Source organism: Mirounga angustirostris, unplaced genomic scaffold (genome assembly GCF_029215605.1).
Source record: "Mirounga angustirostris isolate CCGP_5_RB_7025 unplaced genomic scaffold, mMirAng1.0.hap1 SCAF_6, whole genome shotgun sequence".
Classification (NCBI taxonomy): domain Eukaryota; kingdom Metazoa; phylum Chordata; class Mammalia; order Carnivora; family Phocidae; genus Mirounga; species Mirounga angustirostris.
Window position 1 is genome coordinate 107,889,495 of NW_026991714.1, and position 21,856 is coordinate 107,911,350.

The following is a 21,856-nucleotide window of genomic DNA, read 5'->3' on the forward strand; positions in this document are numbered from 1 at the left end:
TACGCCTAGGTGGGGTGAAACATACTCCATGGCCAGCAAAACATAGCAAAACATAGCAGGTTCCCCGCCTTTGAAGGCCAACTCTGATCATTTCCGTCACCGGTTTCTATCCCCAATGTCACCCAAATTCCAAGACACTCCCGTAATCATGGACCCACAGTAGGTGCTCAAGAAATACTGGTTCCCTTTCACCTTGCATGATCATCTCAATACCTTCATGTTATCATTAATCCAATAAAGAAATAACATGTTTCCAGCACATACTACTTCTGGAAGACACAAAGCTATTTAAAATATATTAAGGCTTCACCAAGGGGCGCCTAGGTGGCTCACTCGTTAAGTGTCTGCCTTCGGCTCAGGTCATGATCCCGGGGTCCTGGGATTGAGCCCCGCATCCGGCTCCCTGCTTCTACCTCTCCCACTCCCCCTACTTGTGTTCCTTCTCTCTCTGTGTCTCTCTCTGTCAAATAAATAAATAAAATCTTTTTAAAAAATGTCTTCACCAAAAGGAAATAATTACAAAGACATGTTTCCTACCAACAAGAAGCTTAAAATAAAATATAAATAAGCGGGGCGCCTGGGTGGCTCAGTTGGTTAAGCGACTGTTTTCGGCTCAGGTCATGATCCTGGAGTCCCGGGATCGAGTCCCGCATCGGGCTCCCTGCTCAGCGGGGAGTCTGCTTCTCCCTCTGACCCTCCCCCCTCTCCTGCTCTCTGTCTCTCAGTCTCTTTCTCTCAAATAAATAAATAAAATCTTTAAAAAAAATATATATATATATATATAAATAAGCAAGTGAACAATGATAAAACACTGTAATAAGTGTTATGTAGTCCCTCCTTCCAAATTTTTGAAAATTATTCTACATAGTTAGTTTTCCTGGAATATTTTAGAGTGAGGTAGTATTTCAGTCCTCTTAGAGGTAACCAAACACAGAACATGCATTTGTATTTTTAAAAAGTTATCATTAGATTCTGGATATATTATATCTTGAAGTACACGATAATAATTTTTTCTAATTTGTACATTAAAAAATTTCCTTGGAGTAAATAATTTATTCTTTATTGATTTACTGTATTTTATAGGTACTTAGAAGTTTTCATCCCCAGAAGCCCATGGAATAACACTTTTAAAGTGTTGAAAGTAAAAAAAATCTGCCAACATAAAATTATACCCATTGAAATATACTTCAAAACTCAAAGTGTGGGGTTGACATCATTTTTATTAATTAATTAATTATTTAATAAAATGACATCATTTTTATTAATTTCTCAAAAGATTTGTTTATTTATTTTAGAAAGAGACAGAGCGTGTGCACATGCGGTGGAGGGAAGGGTGGTGCAGAGGGAGAGAGAATCTCAAATTGACTCCTGGCTGAGCGCAGAGCCCGAGGCAAGGCTCGATCTCAGGGCCTTGAGATCACGACCTGAGCCGAAATCAAGAGCTAGCTGCTTAACTGACTGAGCCACCCAGGTGCCCCATGACATCATTTTTAAATCTCCCCTAATCATCACATGTAAACAGAGCAACTAGACAGCAAAACCAAAAACTCATGGACAACACAGCAGAAATACATGATAAAATTATAGCAAAAACAAAACAAAAATTCTGATAAGACTGATCAAGGAAAGAGATAAAAATGACCAGTGTCGGGAATAAAAAGAAGACACTATTTAAACCCTACAGATATTAAAAACATAATAAAAGAGGGCCTCTGGGTGGCGCAGTCAGTTAAGTGTTGGACTCTTGGTTTTGGCTCAGGTCGTGATCTCAGGGTCCTGAGATAGAGTCCACTTGGGCTCCGCTCTCTGCATGGGATCTGCTAAAGTTTCTCTCCCTCTGCCTCCTCCCATGCTCGCTTGCTTGCTCTCTCTCTCGCTCTCAAATAAATATAATAAATCTTTTAAAAAAATAAAAATAAAAAATAAAAAGATACTAAAGGAGTATTATAAACTACTTTGTCAATAAACTTGACAATATAGATGAAATGCATTTCTTTGAAGGATACAAATTACCAAATCCAAATTGTCCTATATCTATTGAAGAAATCAGACCAAAGAGAATCTACAACTAAGCTATTCGAATGAGTAAGAATATTTAGCAAGGTCACGGAATACACAATCAAAATATAAAAAGAGCTTGCATTTCTATTCACCAGCAGCAAACAGAAAAGATACATTTTTAAAAGATGCCATTCATAGTTGAAATAAAAGATACAAGGTGCCTAAAAACAAATTTTGCAAAAGATGTATGAGTGGAAAAAAAGTGTAAATCTTTAGGAAAAATATTAAAGAAGACAAGTAAAGAAGACATAGACCATAGTCATAGATTGTAATATTCAGTACCTTAAAGATGCTAATCCCCCACAGCTGACTTATAGATATAATATTATAATTCATACAAAAATCCCAACAGGTTGTCCTATGAAATTTGATGAACTATCTTAAATCTTATTTGGAAGAGTCCAAAGCCAAGACACTCTTGAAGAACAAGATGGGTACTTTACCAGACATCTAGAATTACTAGAAAGCCATAGCAATTAACACAGCGTGGGTTTGTTACAAAGACAGACCAATTAACAATGACATGAAATAAAGAGGCCAGACACAGACCTTCCTTTGTTCAAAAACCGCATTCATGACCAGACTGCAGTTGCAGATCTATGAGGAAATGATGGACTAGTCAATTAATAGCATCAGGACAAATTCTTATCCATATGGGGAGAAAATGGAGTCAGATCTCTCCTTCACACCAAGGGGGGAGAATCAATTTTAAAAAGTTGTAATAAATGTGAAAAGGCAAAGCTGGAATAATTCTAGAACAGAGTGTCTTCATGACCTCAGCGTATACAGAGAATGTTTTCTTAAACTCGGAAAGTAAAATAAATACAGGAAAATGTTGATAAGTACAACTACTGTATTTGTTTCCTACTGCTGCATAACAAATTCAGCACCCATTTGTTGGCTCACAGATGAGCAGCCCAGAAGCCCACCCACAGCATGGCTGGGTCCCCAGCTCAGGGTCCTACAGTCCAAAATCAAGGTGTTGGCTGGGCTGTGATCTCATCTAGAACCCTGGGTCCTCTTCCAAGCTCTTGGGATTGTGGCAGATTTAGCTCCTTGAGGTTGTAGGCCTGAGGTCCCCGGGTCGTCGGCGGCTGTCAGTCAGGATCTGTTCTCAGTTCCTAGAGACCACCCTGCATCACCAGGGAGCCCCCCTCCCTCTTCAAAGCCAGCAGTGGTACGTCAAATCTTCCATGCTTTGAATCTCCGACTTTTTCTGTTTCTGATCTCTAGACTCAAGTTTAAAAGGACCATGTGACTTGGTCAGGCCTACCTGGTTAATCTCCCACTTGATTAACTCATACTCAGCTGATTAGTTACCACAGTCACATCTGCAAAATTCCTTTTGCCACAGGTGACACAATCACCAATGATACCTGTCACATGCGCAGGTGTTGTCCATACTCTGGTGGAGGGACATTATACCAGGATGAGGGTCATGGCGGTCATCCTAGGATTCTGCCTAGTACAACTACATTATCATTAACAACTTCTAGTCTTCAAAAGACATTTATAAGAAGGTAGAAAGGCAAGCTACAGAATGGACAAAAATTTACCAATATACATAGATGATAAAAGAGTTGTATCTCAAATATATTTTAAAACTCCTACAGATTAATGAGGACAAAAAGACAAAACAAGAGAAAACCAGACAAAGAAATAAACAGGCATTTGACAGAAGGAATGCAAAATAATGAATGTATGAAAACATGCTCGTTATTAATTGGGGGAAACCCAGTAAAACACCATTTCACCCTCACCCAATTAGCAAAACTGTAAAAAAATCTGAGAGCATCGAGTACTTGCAGTGAATTTGGAGTAATGGGAACTTGCACACACTTCTAATGTGAGTTTCCATTAGGGCAACCTCTTGGGATAATGAATTGTAATTATCTCTAAAGTTGAAAATGCACCTGGTCTATAACCCAACAATTCCACCCCCTGAGTATATACTTGACAGAAATATACACGCATGGATGTCCAAGGGAGCAAAAAATCTGGAAACAATAGGAAACGATTCAAATGCCCTCCACAGTAGAATGTGTAAATAAATTAAAATATATTCATATCATAGACGACTTCAGAGGCAACAATATGGTTCCATTTCTTAAAATTGGCGGAGACTACACAGGTGTTGGTTCCATTCTTCCTTCGAGAAGTCTTTTCAACTCCTCTGTCCCTTCCCCTGAGCAGAAAGAAGTCAGAGGAGGACAGATGCTTCGAGATCCGGAGCCTAACCCACAGCTTCACAAACAAGGAGACAAGGGAAGAGGACACATGTCAGGCTTTCCAAGGGCTTCTCTTGACCCGTCCTCTTTTCCGTCTCAGTGCCCGTCTGTAACATTCTCTTCCTCTTTCAAGGTCCTCCTTTCAGATGCTTGTAGACCATCCTAATCCACGCACCCAGTGAGAAACCCAGAGTTCAGAGAGGCTGAAGGATGTGCTCGAGGCACACAGGCACGGGAAGGCGGCTCTAGCTCTCCGGCGGCCGTGACCTCTTTATTGGCAGCATCCAAGGTTAATTCCTATCTCTCTTCTATAGCATCTTTGCAGATAGTCCCTTATAAACAGTAAACGTTCAGCAAATGCCACCTCCTCCCTCCTGGGTCCTTAGCTAAGTTTACACAAGAGGTTTGCAGAACTCTTATTTTGAGGCTGCTACACAGGAAATGACCAGCAGATGACAGCATTTACCTTTCCTGGCTCCTAACTCTTCCCAATTGCAAGCATAAAGGGAGAAATGTTGGATTGTCCCTTCCCTTCTCCGAACTCAGCTGTCAGTATGTCCTAAGTGCCTGTTTCTCCCGTTCAAAGCACTCATCTGCCTACTCCCTTGCTGAGAAAAGCGTACTCTGCATCTGCAGAAACTCTGGTATTAGACACTGAAAGCGGAGAGCAAAGGGATATGCAACAAGGACATGAACGCTCTTACTCCCTACAGAGCCTTATGAAATACTGATTCCCCCCGCAGCGCTGGGATACAGTGGGCAGAGAAGGCAGCTTGCTTAAGGTTCCCATTTTCATTCAGGGAAACAGGCTCAGAGAGGCAGGGCAATGTGCTCAAAGTCGCACAGCAAGGTCAGGTTTTCTGACTCCTAATCCAATGCACCCTGTTTTACCAAGTTAGTTCTCAAAGGCAAAACCTAACCTGAAGGCATTTTTCAGCCTATATATGCAGACAGGAGATCTGAAAGTTAAAACACAACCCAAAAGGCTATATGGTGAATAATAAAGGCACAGCATAGAAAATGTGTGGGGGCTCAGAAGAGCACACCGTACCATTTTCAGGGTGGGGGTGTGTGAAGGACTCTGAGGTCAGGGAGGAGCTCCCGGAAAGAGAGGAGCTCTTACCCTTGAAAGTAGTCAAGATGTACAAAAGAAAAGGAGAGGAGGTGGAAATTGTAGATCAGGATGGCAAATGTGTGGCCTGGGTCCGCTACTTCCTTCATCCTTTTGCTGCCTGAAGAACCCATGCCCATGACAGACATCATTAATCAATTGTCAGACTCCTTCGCCCTGAGCCCAGGGCCTGCCCAGAATCCATTTTAGCACAAGGTTCTGGGCATTCCCTACCAACGCATCGAGGATGGAGCGACAGAGGAAGGCTCCTTGCTCCTCCCAACCCCGCTCTGCGGCCTCCCTGCTTGCTTGCTATCCTTTACTGCTCACTTACTGGGGGCCAGGAGCTGTGCTGAGTCCTTTATAAACACCTTCCATTTAATCCACTTGACCACAAAATCTCAGTTTTACAAGTAAGCAAAACTGAGGCACAGAGGTGCTAAAAAGCTCTACACGGCAGAGCCCGTGTGTCTCCAAGCCCATGTGTCTCCAAAGCCCATGCTCTGAAATTGCTAGAGAGTTGTGTAAGCCAGTATGGGGGAAGGGCTGTGGTTTAGGCCCTTGATGGGAAGGTAGTAACAAGACTAACGGGGCTGTGGTAGACACTGAGTCCCAGAGAACGGAGGGCATCAAAGATGCTTTGTTTGCTCATGCATTCCTTTGCCATATATTTAATAAGCACCTACTATATGCCAGATGCCTTCTAGATGTTGGGAGTATAGCTGTTAACAAAAGAGCCAAGACACCCCGCCCTCAATCGGGGGAGTCTAACAAATAAGTAGGTCAGCTGTACTATATGTCAGGTGCTATGGGGAAAAGGGTGGAGAGAGCCATAAGGAGCTATATGGGCTTTCAAGTCTGGGAGATAAGGGATGGCCTGGGCGCCTGAGTTTTTTGGAGGGACTGAGGCAAATGGAGATAAAGCCCTAATGAGGTGGACCCTGAGGCTCTCAAGGCAAATAATGGTGGTGAGGAGTACGTGTGGGGAGGAGAGAGGGGGGCCTGACAGCAATATGAGGAATTCCAGAGGCCTTCTTCACTCTGCCGAACGTGATGTGGCTGGGGGAAAGGCAGTCTTATCCAGAATATACAGGCTCCTGAGCCCCCTCTGACTCTGGTAGGTGTGGGATGGAGGCAGAGTTCCATGTATGCATCATATAATATTTGAGCACTGGGGCATCTGGGGGGCTCAGTCGTTAAGCGTCTGCCTTCGGCTCAGGTCATGATCCCAGGGTCCTGGGATCCAGCCCCGCATCAGGCTCCCTGCTCGGCGGGAAGCCTGCTTCTCCCTCTCCCACTCCCCCTGCTTGTGTTCCCTCTCTCACTGTCTCTCTCTGTCAAATAAATAAATAAATCTTAAAAACAAAAACAAAAACAACATTTGCACACCTAAGGGAATCGATTTCATTCTTCAAGGGTCTCTGACCACTACCAACATCCGGCCCTGTGGATGGGGTTGGAGCAGAATGGGAGGTGAATTTTCAGCTTCTGGGCCCTTACTCCCAGCAGGGCCATGAGTAGGCACTTACCATGCCAAAAACAGTAGAAAGTATCAAAACTGGTGTTTGTCACTATCGACAAGTAGCTTGGTGTTTAGTTGGTGGAGGAAAATGACTGTCCATGAGTCTGTTCAATAGGAACCCAGGAAGCCTGCTGTTCAGAGCACAGTGCCCTCTGTGTGCCCAAGCTGACAGACGGATTAGTTAGGCTTTGGGAGAAATAAATATGCAAAAAGAAAATGGGCTTGGGGCACCTGGGTGGCTCATTTGGTTAAGCATCTTGTCCAAACTCTTGATTTCGGCTCAGGTCATGATCTCAGGGCCCTGGGATTGAGCCCTGTGTCAGTCTCTTGTGCTCAGTGTGGAGTCTGCTTGTCCCTCTCCCTCTGCCCCTCCCCTGGCTGGTGTTCTCTCTCTCTCTCAAATAAATAAATTAATTTAATTTAATTTAATTTAATTTAAAAAAGGGAAATGGGCTTGCCCTGCTAGGGTTCAGGTCTCCCTTGGGTGCCATGAGCAATGTGGAAGGGAGTGGAGAAAGAGGAAGAAATGTCAGCCTCCATAACTAGGACAGGATTTTAGAAGTCTCATGGCCAGTTCTTTCATTCCATCTTGCCACAGAGTTCAGTGCCTTATGGAGGCTTTCTTGTGGCCGCCAGGGAACCACGAATTGTGTTCTTCACTTGGGGTCTGTGAACATTCTAGGAGTAGTATACCCCCTGAGCAGGGTGGATTAGTATACATATGTGCACATGCATGAATACATGGATCCATTCATGTGTGTATTCAGCTTTCTTCAAATGCCCCTAATGTGTCTATGCTAGTTATCAATTTATTACTTTTCAGCTCCAAATTCACCCGCAAAGAGCTGCTGTGTGCTAATGGGCAGAATCCCCATAAGCATCTTGCCTTTACAGTGAGCATACTGGTAAGCCTTCTCAGCAGAGTGTGCTGGGAGAACTCCACAGGAGGAAGGGGCTTCTGCCGCTGGTTTTCGCAGGTGTCGGACATCCTGTGGTGCTCTGCCCCAGCTATGTGTCCAAGAGGTCCCCCAGATACCTTAGAGTCCTGTCCAGCCTGGTGATCACCTTCCGTCGACCCTCCCAACACAGACACTGTGTGATCCTTGCCGCCCACCTACACTGCTGTCTGACTCCCTCTACCTGCCCACAGATCCCACCACCAGGTTGTGACTCACCTGTGCTCAGGCAGATTGCTTCACACTTGTCTAGCAACTGAAGACCAGCTCAGGCCAAGGCACCTGCAAATGTCTCCACCATCCAAGGGGCTGCCATGATACCTTCTCCAACAAGGTCTGACCCACAGCCTTGAGAGGTGGCCGCCTTCTGAGGTTGTATTCCCTTCCTTGGGTTCCCTTTCTCAGCTGTAGGGAGAGTTGCCCTAGAGGGTTCTCTTTACATCCTATAATTATGCTTTTATTATAGCATAATATTATTTATAGCAAACTCCCATTGCTTAAACCCCAATGTGGTTTCTGTCTCCTGATTGGACCTATACTGAGAAAGTACCTGTGCCTCCCCAAAGATCCACCATACCTAATCTCGGGTCAAACAAAAATAGAAAACTCTCAGCTCATTGCTTAGCACACAGAAAACAATAAATCTAAGTGGCTATGTTACTACTCTATGTCAGAGGTGGAGATCAGTTCCCCTGCTACCAAAGGGTTGGCAGCTCTGGAGAATCTCTCTTAGGCACTTCCTCCTGCCTGTTTAGCTTGAGCTGTATTCTCCCCTGGGGTGGCAGTAAAATAACAGGAAAGTAGAGCTATCATTTATGGAACACGCTCTTCATAGGAAGTGGTGTGTCAAGAGTTTCATGTGTATTATTAGTCCCATTTGCAGATGAAAAAAACTAAGGACTAAAGAAGTTGGAAAGTTGCCCAACATTTCACAGCTGGCCCAGGAAGAGTTGGAATTTGAACACTCATACATCCTATCCCAAAGCCCAAACTCTTAACCACCATGATGAATTTCTGCATAGCAAACATCTATTGCTGCGTCAAGCTCTGTGCTAGATGATTCACAGTAGTTATATAATGTGTTGTCATAACAACTGTGTTTGGCCAGCAGTGTTTTGGTTCCTGTCATACAGATCATGAGACTACATTTCTTACCCAAGGCCACTCAGCTAGTGAGCATGGGGGAAGGATTTGAAATTGGCCCTCTGACTCCAGAGCTACACTTTTAATATCTAGAGTATACTGTTTCCCTGGCTCCCATAACGGAAGTGAATGTTGGGGGCAGAAAGTACGTAGATCTGGAGACCGGGATGGGTGCAGCATTGGGAAACACATGGCGCTTGACTTCATATATGGTGCCCATTCATTTCCAACCATGCCATGTGTGATAAAAGACAGACAGCTAGTGAGGGAGGACAGAAGACTCGATAGGCCTCTCTCCCGTGTCATCACCCTACTATACCTGTCCTAACCCCAACTCTGTGTGAGAGGGATAATCTGCAGGCACTTCTATAAGACTGGTTTGGAGAAATGTATGTTGGTCTCCAAACTTCCTCTAGGGAGGGGATTCCCTGACACTCAAGATGGTAGGCACAGCCTCTAGAGCTCCTTGCCAACACCCCATGCTCTGATTCCATTTCACCAACGGTGCCAACCTGAGTGATTAGTCCCCTTTGTACAGTCTCATGGTTCTTTATCAGCTTAGCTCTAAGACCCTAGCAGCAGATAGGGAGAGGGAAATAGGACCTATTATAAGATCCAGAGTATTTGCAGGTTGCTTTAAAAAAAAAAAAAGGCAACTATTCCAGATAGTGAGACCAAATAATACATTCGTTTCTACAAGTTGTCCTCTTGGAGAGGTCGCTATGGACATAACAAGCATCACGCTCAATGACATCCCTGCAACAGACAGGGGGTCAATGTTCAAAGCCATATTTTGCATAATGTCCCTCAGTATAGATTGAGGGCCACCAACCAAAACATAATCCACTAGAAGTACATCTTTAAGAAGCCATGGGAGGCACTCAAGCACACAACTGCGCTGCTCCAGCTGAATTGGTAACATATATACATTTAAGAATATGTGTCTAGAGATTGAATAAAACACATACTTCAGGGCGCCTGGGTGGCTCAGTTGGTTAAGCGACTGCCTTCGGCTCAGGTCATGATCCTGGAGTCCCGGGATCGAGTCCCGCATCGGGCTCCCTGCTCGGCAGGGAGTCTGCTTCTCCCTCTGACCCTCCTCCCTCTCATGTTCTCTGTCTCTCATTCTCTCTCTCACAAATAAATAAAATCTTAAAAAAAAAAAAAACAACACATACTTCATAGGTACTTGTCCAAAACAGCATTTCTTTTGGCCAAACTTTTAAAAAGTACATTGTGGCTCTAGGGCTGAAATTCGACTTGGAATGTTGGTACTTTCCATTGCCATTTAAGAAGTGAGCCACATGCCTTAATAATAAACTCAACCGGGACTTCAATTCAATCCTCTGAGGAAAACTCAGGGGCCAGGAAGCACATGTTCCTAAAGCAAAGGCCAACACACATCCCCTCCAAAGTGCGTCAAGGGAGTCCCTGCTGGTAGAGCCAAGAATTGCTTTAGGAGAAACCTGGAGAGTTCTCTAAGAATGCCACAGGCAGGTAACTGAAGCCCCACAGTTCCACCTCATACTGTGCAATGGCGATAAAAATCAGCCTGGAGAAACAGGAAAGCAGGTGTGTAACCACAGGGCCTATTTGGCCACACAGGCAAATACCTGCAGCACATCTCATTTTGAACAGCAGGCCCTGCTAGTTAAACGTTGTGGAATGCACTCCCAAAGTAACCGAACAAGGTAGCTCTCTGTTCATAACTATTTTCTATAAATCCCCTAAGGTTGGAGGATATCTCTTAAAATGATTGCTTCAGATCCAGAATTGGTAGTCCTTGTTTCTGGAGGTAATAAGATGGTAGTATCGATTGTCTATTAAGACCATTCTGAGGGGCGCCTGGGTGGTGCAGTCGGTTAAGCATCCGACTCTTGGTTTCGGCTCAGGTCCTGATCTCCGTGTCATGGGATTGAGCCCCATGTCAGGCTCCGCTGCACTAAACACGGAGTCTGCTTGAGATTCTCTCTCTGCCCCTCCCACTCGTGCTCTCTCTCTCTAAAATAAATAAATAAATCTTAAAAAAAAAAAAAAGACTATTCTGAGTCCATGATATCAAAATCAGGTAATTTGCATCCTGGAGAATGCTTAGCTTTCTGTTCTCCGGTAAAGGGCAAGGATGGCATGGTGATACCACATTTCATGACTTGCCTGGCACAGACACTGACCCTCCAGAACGAGCATTAGCTGGGGAGCTGCACTGAGTTCAGCAGGAAAACATATATATAGCCCATCCAAATGTGGTCTCAAGTGATTAAAGATAAAACTAAAAATTAGAGGAGCTATCTTTGACACCTAGCGTAGTCCATATCCTTCCCTACGTATCATGTCAAAGGCTGGAAAAGGATCTGCAAAAGTCACAAACCATTTAATACAATTTTTGGCAGATTTTACCACAAGACCCTATAAATTATAGCAGATGACTATGCTCACAGCTTGTGAGCTGGGCAAGTAGGTCAGGTTTGCAAACTATTAAGCAAAAGCCAAGCTATGGATCTTGCTTACACATGCTGGAGTAGGGTGACCAATTCATCCTGGTTGGCCAGAGACTCTCCAGTTTCAGTAATGAATGTCCTGTGTTCTGAAAAACGCCCTTGCCCCTGGCAAACCAGGCTGGTTGGTCACTCTCTCTGGAGGTCTTCCTTTCAGGCTGGTGATCCTAAGTTGGATATTCACAGTTAGGGATGAGGCACAAAACAATGACTGGAATCTCTGCGTGGCAGTGGGGCTTGTTGACTGATGGTGTTCACTGCAGGGTGTTCAAGCCATCAGTCAGCTTTGCATTGAGAGAACCAGTAACTATCAGTCATTGGAGGACATTTGTCTGGGCTGCTCATTTTCTATAAATCCCCTAAGGTTGGAGGATATCTCTTAAAAGGATTGTTTTATCACTGGAGGTCAAACCTCCAGTTCCCTGCTTATGAATTTGAATCAGGTTTATCACCTCCTGGGGACTAGGGTCCCATGATTCAATATGCAGATTTTTGCTTAATCTTTGTGTAGACCCATACCCTACCTCCTCCTCCCAAATTCATTGTGCTTCACATATCCTATTCTGCAGTCTCCATAGTTCAACTTATATGACAAGTGTTCTTTCTCCACAGGTAGAGGGAACTTCTGCTGAAGGGGCTAGGGAAAGTGACTAGGGTTTCTACCCACATCCCTGTTCCCATTTGCATCCTCATACTCTACCTTCCATCTGTAAGGCTAAGCCTTGCTGACTCTGGGGGTGGGTGGGGAGAATCAGCTGCTTCTCCTTGATTTCTCCCTCTGGGGCACCCAAGGTAAAGCGTCCGCTTTTCTACCAAGTCAATTACCACTCCACCATATGTTTTCGGTCTTCAAAACATTGTTGGGGGTGCCTGGTGCCTGGGTGGCTCAGTTGGTTGGGCGTCTGACTCTTGATACCCAGCTCAGGTTTTGATCTCAGGGTCGTGTGTTTGGGATCCGCATTGGGCTCCATGCTGGTTGTGGAACCTACTTAAATAATTAAAAAAAAAAAAAGTGTTGAAATTTTGCACACCATTTTCTTCTCTCATTCCTTTTGCCTTTGCAGGTTTTCACCTATGCTATTCCTTTATTGCCATGGTATTAGGATTTGGGGAGGGTGAGAAAAGAGATTGTTGACAATCAACCACGTTTCACTGGACACATCCATTGTTCTAGTCTCTTTCTGTAACACCTGATGGATGGATGGTGGCTCTTCTGGAACTCTCTTCCATGTCTATTATCTTTTCTTTTCTGGTTTATATTTATTTATCCCTTTCTGTTTTCAGGGAAAATTGCTTGGTCCAATCTGTTAGGTCACTAGCTCTTCAGCTACATACATTCTACCCCTTAGCTCATATACTTGGGGTGGTTTTCTTTCTTTAATTATAATTATATTTTTTCATTTCTAACATCTCTAATTGGTTCTTTTTCATTTCCTCTTGTTTGAGAATATTAATTATACTTACTTCAAAGCTCAGTACTGTTGCCTTATTTGCTTTGTTGAATCTTGGAATCTGGAGGCAGACAGCTTGGGTTGGCAGAATTGTGGCTCTGTGCACTAAGCTGTATAGCTTTGCAGCAAGTTACTTAATCACTTACACCTTAGCTTCCTCCTTTGTAAAAGGGGATAAACATAGTCCTACCCGAAAAGATTTCTGGTCAGGTTCAAGTTTCTTAACATATGCAATGTGTTTAGAATAGTGCCTGGCACATAAATGCTCAGTAAATATTAGCAATGATTATTATGTTTCTTTAGTTATAAATCTTTCTTTCGTGGATTGGTGCTTCTCAAATGGTATTTAATTTTTTGGCAGTGAACTCATGTCTGCCCATGCAATTTCCTGCAGAACATCTGTTTGCATAACTCCCTCTGATGGAGGGATGAAAACCACTTTGCATATGTGTGTTCCACACACTCAGAATGGGCAGGATGGGCAAGATGGGCAGGGTGGACCCTTGGGTGGATGCTCTTGTATTTGGTCTTTGGGGCTTAGCGGCTACCCTTTTCTCCTTGGCTTTGCCATCCCTCTGGGCCTTGCCCTGTCTTTCACTCCCTCATATGTGGAGACAAACACTCCCGCCTTGGCCATCTTGTCTTCAAGGGTGGGGTTTAAGGAAATGTTCAGGAGTCTACTCATCTAGCTGCTCCTACAGTGAGTGTGGCTCACCTTCCCATCAGTAACCTGTTAGCTGCCTTTTGTCCCAGGCCTCCTCTACCTCAGGCATGGAGTGTCCTTGTTGCTGGTCCTGCTTTTGTAGTAGGTAGTATAGTACACACATTCAAGGATATATGTACTAGGTGCTCATGTGCTAGGCTGAAGTGTTATATCTCACTCTGTCTGCTTTCAAGTTCTCAGAAATTCTTCAGTGCTTCTAATTCTCCAAGACTTATTTGTCATCTTCTTTAAAAATACCAGTTCTTTCTTTCCTGAAATTTCTGGAGCTTGGGGCTGAGGAGATAGACTACAGCACGTGCTCAGTCCCCTATCTTGAAGGAGGAAGTCCGAGAGCTTCCGGAAAAGATGAAAATTAAGCAGAGTCTTGGAGGATGAGTAGGAGCAACCAAGGTGAAAAGTGAAGAGAAGGATATTGCAGGCTGAGGGGACTAGATGAACAAAGGTATGGGGACATGACATGGTATGGAGGGGAGGATGGATTACAAGCAAGCTGGCATTTTGAGAGAGGCAAGAGTTGCATGTACTGCAAAAGAAGAGGCAGGGTATGGTCTTATGTGTCAGCCTAAGAGCTTAACCTTATCCTGGGGAGCATGATGGTCCTAAAGGAGTGACACAGTCGGATGTGAGGGGCAGATCTGAGGGGCATGAGACTGGGGGCCAGTAAGACCAGTTAGAAAGCTCTTGCAGGGGCGCCTGGGTGGCTCAGTGGTTAGATGTCTGCCTTCGGCTCAGGTCATGATCCCAGAGTCCTGGGATCGAGCCCCGCATCGGGGTCCCTGCTCGGCGGGAAGCCTGCTTCTCCCTCTCTCACTACCCCTACTTGTGTTCCCTCTCTCACTATGTCTCTCTCTGTCAAATAAATAAATAAAATCTTAAAAAAAAAAAAAATAGAAAGCTCCTGTGGAGTCCAGGCTAGAAATCATAAGGGCCTGAAAACTAGAACAGTGGTACTTAACCAATGGAAAGTAGGGGTCAGATGCAAGAAATATTTAGGAAGAAAAATCTATAGATAGGGAGGATTTTCTAATAGTATTGGTTTTCTTTTTTTTTTTTAATTTTTATTTATTCATTTGAGAGAGAATGAGATAGAGAGAGCATGAGAGGGGGGAGGGTCAGAGGGAGAAGCAGACTCCCTGCCAAGCAGGGAGTCCGATGCGGGACTCGATCCCGGGACTCCAGGATTATGACCTGAGCCGAAGGCAGTCACCCAGCCAACTGAGCCACCCAGGCGCCCAGTATTGGTTTTCTTTAGTAGAATAGAAAGAGACCTCAGTCTTCTTCCAGTATGGTCAGATGGTTTTGTAAAATTTGCAGAAGTAAGCTATTTGAGCTGCGAACAATTAATACTGCTGGTAGTATCATGTCGTAAGGGCCAGGGGCAGGCTGCCCGAAATATACCCAAATGGTGTATTGATTATTTTGAATTGAGGCTATTTGGGAAAAAGCAGGCGCAAGACACTCAGCCCCTCCCAAAAGCAGGAAACAAATCTCCCATACAAAAGGTACCCTCCCTACACTAAGAAGTAAAAAGACATCCTTATCACCAGATAGGAATTTTAAAGCCAAGAAAGCTGTAGAAACAAACCCTATTATTTTTTTACTAATTTACTATCTCGGCCCCAAATCTGCTTAGAACTTCTTCCTAATCGAAGCTCTCCACTATTTTCTTTATCCTGTCAATTCCTCAGAAATGTATCATCTCTTTGTCTAAAAAGTATAAAAACTGCCTGCCTTGGTCATTTCTTCAGGGCTCAATTTCAATATTGGGCCTCTGTGTGCACATAATAAAACTGTCTTTTTTTTTCTCCTATTAACCTGTCTCATGTAAATTTAATTCTTAATCCCAGAGGCACCTGGGTGGCTCAGTCAGTTAAGTGTCTGCCTTTGGCTCAGATCATAATCTCAGGGTCCTGGGATCAAGCCCCGGGTCAGGTTCCCTGCTCAGTGGAGGGCCTGCTTCTTCTTCTCCCTCTGCCTCTCCCCCCACTCGTGCTCTCTTGCTCACTCGCTCTATTGCAAATAAATAAAATCTTAAAAAAAAGAATACATATTAAAAAAATTCTTAGTCCAACTGGAAGAACTTGAAAGGTAGAAGAGGAATTTTTCCTTCCCTACACTGTATATTTGTATCACTATTGTCAAAGTTGGAAATAATTCTAGCAAGTTTCATGTGTGGGTAATGAGATTTCTGGGCATTTAAGTTTTCTTGTCTAAACTTAAACATTTCTTTAATTGGTATGGGTATTTGCCAGCTTGTCATGGATATTCTTATTGTAGTGGTAAGTTGAGTTTTGTGTTATTCTTGCTGATGTAGTTCATAAAAAGTCATAATAAAATTTCATCTTTCTTGGCCTGTGCATCTAGAATTTATAGACTCTATCAGTATAAACCACATGATATAAGTTAAGATGTGATACAGTCAGATACAGAAAGCATTTAATTTCACACACAGGCAGCACTCCTACAGTTGGTGCCATATTACACAGAGTGCTAGTAAAATATATTTCCTGAAATTGTTTTTAAAAAGATCTATTTCTATATGTTTGTATGTAATCATTGCATTTGTTGCCTTATCAAGTATATTCCCTATGGGAGGGCTTCCATTTTAAATGGGTGTGGATGAGGGGTGCCTGGGTGGCTCAGTCAGTTAAGCTACGGACTCCTGATTTTGGCTCACATCACGATCTCAGGGTCATGAGATAGAGCCTCACGTTGGGCTCCATGCTCAGCGCAGAATCTGCTTGTCCCTCTGCCTCTGCTCCTCCTCCAGCTCACATGCTCTCTCTCTCTCTCTCTCTCAAATAAATAAATAAAATCTTTAAAAAACAAAACAAGGGGTGCCTGGGTGGCTCAGTCGTTAAGCGTCTGCCTTCAGCTCAGGTCATGATCCCAGGGTCCTGGGATCGAGTCCCACATCGGGCTCCCTGCTCAGCGGGAAGCCTGCTTCTCCCTCTCCCACTCCCCCTGCTTGTGTTCCCTCTCTCACTGTCTCTCTCTCTCTGTTGAAAAATAAATAAAATCTTAAAAAAAAAAATAAAATAGAAAATAAAAAATAAAAAACAAAACAAAAAATAAATGGGCCTGGATGAGAATAGACTTACATGCTTAAAACTTCATACATACAATCGTTGGAAGAATTTTCCATAGACTGGTTTCTGGTTCCAAACATATCAAATCTTGTTTCTCCTTCATTGCCTACATATTTCTGAAAACAGGTGCTATAGGACATGTTTATTATTGAACATCTCTGGCTCTTCTGGCTGAATCAGAGCCATATTCCTAGAAACCGTTCCTACATTGAAAGATGAGCAGTAACGTAACCACACACAGAAGTGACTGCAAATGGTATGAACATATCCTACTAAACCCTAACTAAGCGAAACCCCAGCTCCCCTTTTTTTAGCTAAATCCCAAAAATACCTACGGCCCCTCTGCTGTGAGGGGTTTTTAGGGAACTCAGGATAAAAAGAGCCAGATGTCTTAATTGTTTGTATTCAAAATAGCTTACTTTTGCAAACTCTACAAAAACATTGGACCACAGAAAAGTGTGCTAAGCCTCTGCCATGAAGAACCCGTAGAAGTGAGGGGCCCTGCAGTGGTATCTCAGCTGAGATACAGAATCCAAGAGAAAAAGCAGGTTGAGCGGGAAAGATGGTTAGTTCACTTTTTGACATTATAAATTTGGGTTTTATGAGGGATATTCTGGTAAAGGTGTCTAATAAACAGCTATTTATTCATATCTTTTTAATTCTAGTATTACCTCTCTATTAAACAAAGAAAATTCAAACATTCCAAATGGAAGTAGGAAAAGAGAAAAAAGAAACAAAGAGAAAGCGTATTTCACATGATAGTCAAAATATTAATCCACCTGCCTGGCCCCTTTACTAACTAATAAGAGACTTGAAAAAGGTGCTGGAGGGCCCCCTGTGATAAGTATTGCCCCTTTTGTTCCTAGATCAGGGGAAGATCATGGGTGGGGGTACTATGAGGTCTCAAGGCAACCACTATTTACCAAACAGGATGAAAGAATTTTGATTTTTTACAATTTACAGCATTTTAGCATGTGTTTTAGGTGAATATCAGCCTTGAGTGTATGTGTGTGCGTGCATGCCCCCGTGTGTGTATATGTGTGTATCTCCTAAAAAGGGGCAGAGATAAGTCCAAAAATTTCTGTAATCATTATTAAAATAAACTAAACGCACCAATTAAAAGCAGATACTCAGATGAACTTTTTAAAAATTGTTAAAAAATTGTGTTATTTCCAAGAGATGAACCTAAAGAACAGTAAAGCTTGAAAACAAGAGAGGAAAAACATATACCAGACAAATACTATCTTAGATAGCAATATTAAAGAGCAGGCAATTTTTTAAGGAGAAAAGTGATAAAAGAAGATAAGTCATCAAAAGATAAACCAATTATGAACTTGTGTGAACCTAATAATTTGTCCTCAAAATTATAAGGCAAAATGAGATCAAATTATAGGGGGAAATTGGCAAAGCACAATAAAGGTAGAAAACGTTAAATCAACCCTCTCGGAAATCAACGGCTTGAACAGAAAAAAACCTGGGGTATAAACAAGCTAAATAACTAGGTTAGCAAACTGGATGGAGAAACATATAGAAAGAAGCTTGTGCATTCACAAAAACTGGGACATTAAAAAAAAAAAAAAGTCTATCAGGCCACAAAGAGGTCTCACCAAATTCCAAAAATCTCTAAGCATTAAAATTAGAAATCTATGACAAAATGTTTTTTAAAAAACCATGGAAACATGCTTCTAAATAATCCATGAATTAAGGATAAAATCCTAATAGAAAAAAAAAAAACCAAAATATTTATAACTGAGAGATAACAAAAGCATGACATGTTAAAACTTGTGATTTGTAGTTAAAGCAGGATGTAGAGGGAGATTTCTAGTCTTAGATACATTTATCAGAGAACAACAACAGAAAGATCTGGAAAATAAGTGACCCAAATGTTCAACTCTAGAAACCAGAAAAAGAACACCAGAGCAGATCCAAAGAAAGAAGGAACAGAACTACAAAGATAAAAGCAGAAATGAAAGCAGTAGATAATTTTTTAAAAAAGAATGAACATGATTTAAAAAAAAAATAGGGGGGGGCGCCTGGGTGGCTCAGTTGTTAAGCATCTGCCTTCGGCTCAGGTCATGATCCCAGGGTCCTGGGATCGAGTCCCACATTGGGCTCCCTGCTCTGTGGGGAAGCCTGCTTCTCCCTCTCCCACTCCCCCTGCTTGCATTCCCTCTCTCGCTGTGTCTCTCTCTGTCAAATAAATAAATAAAATCTTAAAAAAAAAAAAAAATAGGGATGCCTGAGTGGCTTAGTTGGTTAAGCGTCTGCCTTTGGCTCAGGTCATGATCCCAGGGTCCTGGGATGGAGCTGGCTTTGGGCTCTTTACTCAGCGGGGAACCTGATTCTCCCTCTGCCTGCCACTCCCCCTACTTGTGCTCTCTGACAAATAAATACATTTTTTAAAAAAATAAAAATAATTAAAAGTCAATTGTAAAGTCTGGCCAGACTGATCAGAAGCAGCCTTTCTGGATCCTGTCCTCTACACTTCCCTCTCATCATTGACCCCAAGGATCCTTTTTTTTTTTTTTTAGATTTTATTTATTTATTTGACAGCGAGAGAGACAGCGAGAGCAGGAGCACAAGCAGGGGGAGTGGGAGAGGGAGAAGCAGGCTTCCCGCTGAGCAGGGAGCCCGATGTGGGACTCGACCCCAGGACCCTGGGATCATGACCTGAGCTGAAGGCAGACGCTTAACGACTGAGCCACCCAGGCGCCCCCCCAAGGATCCTTTTTACAAGCCTGTATTTTGTGAGGTATTTGCGATTTATTTGTTTTTCCACTAGAGAAGAACTGTGTTTAGAGCAAAGGAGTTTTCTTTTGTCCCTGTCTCTGGGGCACCCAGCACAGGGCCGGTCACATTGCCTGTACTCAAACACTGTCTGTACAATGACTCAACATAAGAAAGATTATAAAGGTCCTGTGCTACTCAGAGCTCTGAAGCACCTGACCGGTTTACAAGGCACTCGCTTCCCCTTACCTCATCTGATGTTTGCATCAGCCCCTAGCAACGATGAAGCAGTGGTCACTTTACAGATTTTCATAGATCATTTGGAAGATTTTCTAAGCGAGAACACCGAGGCTCAAAGAACTTCCAAGTGACAGGACCCAGGTGTTTGCGGACCAAACTTTTCCCCGACACAAGTGTCCCAACCGAGTCGGAGCTCAACATGACGTTTGTTAAAAATAAATGGTTGAAAGTCACAGAAAGGTGAGCACAGTGGTAACTATCCCCCATCCTGGGCCTTGAAGAGCTCAGTCCTGACGTAGGAAAGTGTGTGCTACACGCAGAAGGAATTCCGCCCCTACTGATTTATTTTTTTTAAGGTGGTATTTAAGGAAGCAATAGCTCATCTACGGAAAAAGTGAGCCATTCAAAGAAGCTTGCCTTTGAGGCCGCCGGGAGCCGCGGCACGGGCGGCGCCGGCGCAGGGTGTCCAAGCAGAGGCTTGGGTGGGCGCCAGGTGTGACCTTCCCCGACGAAGCCCCCAGCCCAGGGCGCACCAGGCGACAGACGCTCTCTCGGAGGAGCGCCGCGGGCTCGGCGGGGGCTTCGCTCCGACGCCCGCTCCTGATGCGCCGCGGGCACCCCCACCGCGGTAATACCCAAGCCTGGCCGAGTCTCCTGGTGCCACTGACCCTTGGCTCGTCTTCTGCTGGGGGTGGGGGCGGGGCATTTCCTCCGAGTCGCACTGGAGCCTTTGGCTTGAGTTTCACTCTCATCCGCCCACTCATCGCTGAAAAATGCAGTTCAGCCCCGAAAAAGGGCCGCGCCTTTGCGGGGACAGCGGTGTTGCACAGGCCGCGGAAAATGACTGGGTCCCCGAGGTTCGTAGTCGGGCGGCGACTGGCTGGCGGAGGGCGCGGCTTCCGCCCGGCACCACCAACCCTACCCAGAATCTCCCCTTGGACCTACAGCACCCCAGTCCCTCCCTCTCTGTGCGCTCTGAAAATGGAAATAGGACCAGCAGTGCTGTTCGCAATAGCCCCAAACCGACAGCAACCGAAATGTCCTTCCCTAAGGACCTAGGTGACACGCACGTTTGCGCACCCCTTGGGTCCTTGGGAAGAACCAAGTAGAACAAGGTGCGCTTGCAAGGAAAGACCCTCCAAGATGTAGTGAGTAAAAAAGCATGTCGCAGAAAAATACTGCAACACCGTTTTAAACAGTACATCTAGGTGAGTATATACACACATAGAGTGCTGCAGAGAGAAAGATCTGGAAGGGCACACCTAAAAGTGAGCTGGAAGAGTAAAGTGTGAATCTCGGTTTCTAAAAACTGCTTTTAAACTACCATATATTCATTTATTACCCGTGCGAGCTTTTTTTTTTTTTTCCAAAAATAAACTCTTTTAGAATAGTTTTATATTTACAGAAAAAATGAGAAGTTAACACTTGGTTTCTTCTATTATTAGCATTTCCTATTAGCATGGTGCTTTTGCTACTGTGAAGGAGCCAATAGTGATGCTTTATTATTAACTGACGTCCATAGTTTATTTAGGTTTCCTTAGTTTTTCTCTAATGTCCTTTTACCAGGATCCCCTCCAGGATGCCACACTACATTATTTTCCTATCTCCTTAGGCTTTTCTTGGCTATATTCTTGGGAGGAAGACCACATGGGCACATCGTATCACTAATGATTTATCTCTCTGGACGTTGACCTTGATCACTTAGCTAAGGTAGTTTGTCGGGTCTCTCCACTATAAAGCTACTCTCCCCACCCCCACCTCCATACTGTTGCATGACCTTCCTATTGTGGAAAGCCCTCTTTACCTGAAGGAGAGTCGCTAACAATGGTACACAGGGCTGGAGGGGGCTTGGGGAATACCCACCCGGAGAACGCGGCTCAGGGCGCGACTGACGGAGGAGGCGGGCGTAGCGGGGGGCTCCTCGCCGACCTCCCGGCACCGGCGGAATCCCCTCCCGGTCCAACAGCGCCAGAAGGCCTGCGATTAGTCCCGCGCCCCAGGAAGCGTCTCTCTGCGGGTTAGCCCTCCAGGCAATCACCTGGGGGCGGGACCGCGCTCCGGCCCCACCCCTCGCCCCGCCCTGCCCCCAGCGCGAGAGGCTCCGCCCCG

At 44.2% G+C, this 21,856-nt stretch overlaps 1 long non-coding RNA gene across 1 annotated transcript; it reads right to left on the reverse strand.

Annotated features, from left to right (window-relative positions):
* Positions 1 to 2,891: 2,891 nt before the first annotated feature.
* On the reverse strand, positions 2,892 to 21,823 carry LOC129045893 (uncharacterized). The gene is made up of 2 exons (XR_010412492.1): positions 19,757 to 21,823; positions 2,892 to 12,504 (listed from the first exon to the last, which is right to left on the reverse strand). It is a non-coding gene; the product is annotated as an uncharacterized LOC129045893 (long non-coding RNA).
* Between the last annotated feature and the right edge of the window lie 33 nt (positions 21,824 to 21,856).